The sequence below is a fragment of the Malus sylvestris genome, chromosome 13 (genome assembly GCF_916048215.2).
Source record: "Malus sylvestris chromosome 13, drMalSylv7.2, whole genome shotgun sequence".
Classification (NCBI taxonomy): domain Eukaryota; kingdom Viridiplantae; phylum Streptophyta; class Magnoliopsida; order Rosales; family Rosaceae; genus Malus; species Malus sylvestris.
The window spans coordinates 31153701-31159120 of record NC_062272.1 but is presented as its reverse complement, the minus strand read 5'-3'; the positions used below and the strand labels follow the sequence as shown (position 1 = coordinate 31159120).

General features: G+C 39.1%; 1 non-coding gene across 1 annotated transcript; it reads right to left on the bottom strand.

Moving 5' to 3' along the window:
- Window positions 1-220: 220 nt before the first annotated feature.
- LOC126598246 (U6 spliceosomal RNA) lies at window positions 221-328 on the bottom strand. Its single transcript, XR_007614760.1, has one exon. It is a non-coding gene; the product is annotated as a U6 spliceosomal RNA (small nuclear RNA).
- Window positions 329-5420: the final 5092 nt, after the last annotated feature.

The following is a 5420-nucleotide window of genomic DNA, read 5'->3' as shown; positions in this document are numbered from 1 at the left end:
AAGTCTAGCGAAGAGATTGAAAATTTAGGGTTTTTAATTTTACATATATTAAATTAAATAGGTAAATCGATACCCATAATCGCTGGATACCCGTTATAACAGCGGGTAATACCCATAACTGTACATTTAAATTTCACGAATAAACGGTTTTACCCATAACCATTTGTTCGTCTAAATGGTTACCCATAACTGTAACCGTGAACATTAAAAGAGCGGGTAACCACAGTTACTCAAACCCATAGGTATTTTGCCCATCCCTAGCAGGGGCCATGCTAATCTTCTCTGTATCATTCCAATTTCTTTTTGGCTAAGTGATTTGTATTTCTAGAAGATAGTGTGTTTTAGCTTTGAGCTGCCTCTTGTGTTCTTCTTTAGAAGCCTTAGCCACAAAATCACATTCAAAACTAAATACCCAAATTGTTGCATATTAGGGTAGCATTGTCTTTGTGATTTCGTTCTAGGTTTGTGGTCAAGTTTTTCAAGTTTCAAATATTTAAACTGACCTCTTTTTTATTCACGTCAGTTTCTTCCTTCAACTATTTGACTAGAGAAATTAACTAGTCAATGAATCTAGATCTACACCAACCTCATCATAACATCATTTGCATTTTGGTTGATTTGGTTTCAGTGCCACAAGGTGAAAAGCTCAGGAGAAGCTCTACTTCGTGAAGACCGAAGGAATCCTCTTCTCGAGCAAAGTAAGGTTGCATAAAGCTAAAGCTGGTCTGTAGATTAGGTCTCAGAATTGAGCTTTGCGTGGTACTTTGTAATAACCTTATTTGCAATAGTGAATTGGACTCAATTGAGATTCCTCGGTTTTTTAACCCAGAGTTGGGTTATTTTTTGCCAAAAACTCCTTGTGACGTTTATTGCTTTTCTAGTTTACATATCTTACTCTTTACATGTGATTAATGTTCATCGTTATTTGCAAATATATAAGTCCATGAAACTAAGCTTCTTAGAGTTAAAATGTGCACTCAACTGGATTTTAGTTAACTAGGAACACTTCAGGAAACCAAACTTTAAATTGACTACTTCTATTGTTGGTAAACTAACATATCTGATCTTAGTTGACTAGTGTTGTTCACTAGTCAGACAAGCACATATATAGATTTTTAATTGCAGGATATTCCACCTGATTCCAATTTCAATTGTTATCAGAACCTTGCTCTAGATATACGTCAAGTGGTCTCTGGGTGTTACTAGTATTGTGTGAAGTCTCACTATGGATCGTGACCGCGTTTCCAGATCTTGCAACGCTCCTCCGTTCTTTGATGGAACAAATTAAGCTGTGTGGAGTAAGAAGTTTTAAATCTTTTTGGAAGCACAGGATCTGAATGTTGTTGATTATCTTACCCATGAATAAAAGGCTCATTCAAGGATTGTCGATGGAGAATATGTGATTAAGGCCAAAAGTAATTGGACTCAAGGGGATATATCTTCAGCCATGGATAATAGAAAGGCACGAAATACTATAGTCACAGCCATCTCACCAGATCTGTTTGTACATATGAGTTATTGCACCATCGCAAAACAAGCATGGGACAAACTCAGAATTTTACATGACAAAAAAGAGAGGGATTTTAAACTCCAAATTACTCTTTCAAAGTTTGAAGATTTAAGAATGTTGGAATGTGAGACCTTATCAGTCTTCTATGAGAAAGTTGAAATGTTGACTAATAAGGCATTGGAGCAGGGAAAACATATTGATGAGAATGTCCAAAAGACCTTGAGAACCTTACCCAAGAGATTTCAAGCAAAGAAGGTTGTTGTACAAGAATTTCAAGACTTGAATGATATTAAGCTTAGAAAATTGGTTGGCAACTCATCACTTTTGAAAGGGAGCTAGACATGGATGAAGGTGATTCCAAGAAGAGAAAAGAAGTTGCACTTCAAAGTGTTGAAAAAACTCAAGCTATGAAGGAATCATGTGATCAATCTCCTGATGATGATCATGCCCTATTTGTTAAAAAGTTTCGAAGGATTCGCAAGAACAAAGGAAATAAGTTAAAAAATTTGGGGAAATAATCACTTGGGTCAACATCAGGAAAAGTTCACTTCTGGACAAAAACAAGGGAGGTTTGTTAATAAGAGGGACATGTCATCTTCAAGTGTACCTGGACCGTGTTTCGAATGTGGTGGAAGATGACATCATGCTACTAAGTGTGCAAACAACGTAATGTACAATAAAAAACGTGATAAACCCATGATGGTCACATGGAGTGACAATGAAGATAAAGATTCTGTCTGTTCTAACAAATCATCAAAAGATGAAGAAAAAGTTGTTGTCTTTGTTACATCTATAAAAGAAGCCTCTACAAGTGGAAATGATGATATGATGAATGATTCTGAAGAAATATTGCATCATGATATGTCTGCCATGTATGACTTTCTGTTTAATGATACTTGTGTTTTAAAATTGGACAATGCTGAGCTGGTAAGGTTTCTGAGTTGCAAGAAAAAGTAAAGTCTATCTGATTAGTCAGAACGGCTTATCTTGAAGCTCAGGTTTAGGAATTGATGATATATTCAAGAAAGACTACTACAATAAGTGTTAATCTTGGTTAGAGTTTCCCAAATCTAAGCCATAGAAGGTGGAGGTCCTTTGACTGGATCTCCTTTTCCCCTAGAGATGGTCGTTGTCCCTTGAGGGTTGTTGCTGGCTCCAAGCGTTACTGCAATAGTTGAAGGTAACAGGTTTCTTGCCCCGAGGATAACTGTTACGTTAAAGGGTAGGCCTTTTTCGCTGGACGGGTTGACATGGGCGTTGACTAGACTTTCTTCGGCTAACATGTTTGTTGGTGGAGTGGTATAATTGAGAAGAATATAGGTATTCTCTCAATGAAAGCACCAATTGTTGGAACCAAATTTGCGCACCTCCTTGAGCGGCAATTGAGCACAAATCCGTGTAGTCTGAAACAATCTGCAAAATAGTAAACAACTGTAAGCAAGCCCTAGGCCAGGGGCTATCAGCCAAAGGCTTTCCAATTGTTAAGTTAGTGAATGGATTTTAGACTCATGCAGTGGGCAAAAGAATTCAAGTGTATAGACTGCGTTGTTGCAGATGAACCCTAAATGGGTATATTTATACTGTGGGAAAGAGTCCTTTTTAGGATAGAAGCTCATTCTAAGCCGACATAATCCAATAAGGTATTTAGTAACAGATAATGCATCCTTTTAGGAGTGTGATTACTTGCGATGCACGCTTATCCCTAGATTGTAGGGATTCTAAGACTTATAAAATTTGATTGAATCCATATCCAAATCAAATCGTATATCTTGCGGAACAAGCATGGTCATCCAGTGGAGTCACTTGAACTCCATTTAGTGCCCTAGAGCAGAATGATGGTGGCATCCTACTCCATCTGATACAGCTCAACCTAGAGCCGGCGAGCCCATGACCGGACTTCTGAGGTAATAGTATTTGGATTAGCCTTAGTTCGACCCTGGAAAAGCATGGTCCCACAATTGACACGGGGGTGTGATTGAATCTGGGAAAGATTGCCTATATATCTCTGGGACGAGAATAAAATCACTAGTATAGTTCTAAGAAAAAATGATAGAATGTAAAAATTACATCAGGGATCACTTTTGATGACAAGCCTATGGTAAGGTATTGGGAGATGAGTTTTCCATAGACTTGTCATTGGGCAAAAAGCGGTGATGCGATTGAGTTTGGAATGGATAACTTGCATATCCTAGGAAAGGAATCAAACTACGTGTAGTTCGGATGGTACATTACCAAGGCCACTTGGAGAAGTCTGTTATAGGCTTATCCTTTGCTAGAAGGGGTTTTTCCTCCCAACATTGGTCTTTTGGTTTCCCTAACATTCGATCTTCTATTGCTTATCCCTATTGCTAGATAGCGGGGTAATAGGTTATTGGCCAAAGAAATCTTGCCCATGCTATGCAGACATTCTCGATCAAGGATGACATCGTAAGGAGATAGGTAGTCCATGACATGGAAGTTCATCAAATGTGCAGACGATTGTGCTTGTACCATAAGATGTATTGTTCCTATAATGTAGAGTAGAGTCCCATAAAAGGATTAGGTAGTAGCCTGTCTAAAGTTGACCCTATCAAGGATGCCTATCTTGTTAGCTGCGCCCCTGAAGAGGATGTTGCCTTCTGATCCATTACCTTTCAAAACTCGGCCTACCATGGCGTCAAAGATTTGTAATTTGACAACAAGAGTGCCATCGAGGGGAAAGTAGGTAGTTTCTGGTCATGTGATGGAGATCGCGGGGATTATTGGTTGGTGCCCTTCATGCACCACCTTCTTTCCCTTCTGTGCTTTTTGGAAATGTTCTTGCTTTCCTCCTATGCGATTGACTCTAGGAAACAAATTTCTTCTAGAATATTGGAGTGAGGGTAAACCTTGGGGGTTCTATGACTTCCCATGGCATGCTTTTGGAACAAGTTATTAGGTCAGCATGCTTAAACCTTGACTGGTCATCAATGAGGGTGCCTGTATGGCCAAATTTTTGAAACGAGCAACAACATCTTTGACATTTTTCATCCTTTTGTTCATCTTGGAGAGTCTTACCATTCTTTAGATCACAGATTTTTCCAGAGATCTTTCACCGACGCATATATCTTAGGTCCGTGGCTTAACCGTAGGGTGACGGTCTAGGTAAAGTTTCCATAGGGTAGAGTAATCTGGTTAAGAGGAATAAGAGTTCATTTTTAATGAAAACAACCAATTGTTGTAACCAAATTCATGCACCTCCATGGGTGAATAAAGTGCTCGAACTCAACTACCTGCAAAATAATAAACACCGTAAGCAAGCCTAGGACCCAGGGGAAGAGGGTGTGTGCTGACCAAAGGCTCTCCGATGATCGAGTTAGTGAACTACTTTAGACTAAAGTAGTGGGCAACTGAATTTAAGTATGAAGATTGTGTTATCAGAGATGAACCCTAGATGGGTATATTTATACGTGGGGAGAGAATCTTCTTTTTTAGGATAGAATCCTTGTTCTAAGTTGAGAGAATCCTAGAGGACATCTATAAGTAGATATTGCACCCTCTTAGGAGTATTGATTATTTGTGACGCATGCCAATTCCTAGATTGTAGGAACTCCAATATTTAAAGGATCTAATTGCGGCCATATTCAGATCAGATCACGTATCTTGCAGAACAAGCATGGCCATCCAGTGGAGTTGCTAGGACTACGCCTATTGCCTCAGAATAGGGTGATGGTGGCACCACTACTCCGCTTGATCTAACTCTGCCTAGAGCTAGTGAGTCCATAACTGGACTTCTGAGGTATCTGTATTTGGATCAGCCTCACTCTGGCCTTGTAAAATCCTGGTCCCATAGTTAGTGCACTCTTTCATTGTTATTAATGCTAGCCAACATCATATCATTGTGAGGTGGGTTTGGTAATAGTGAGCCTCCCATACCTTACTAAGAGTTTCC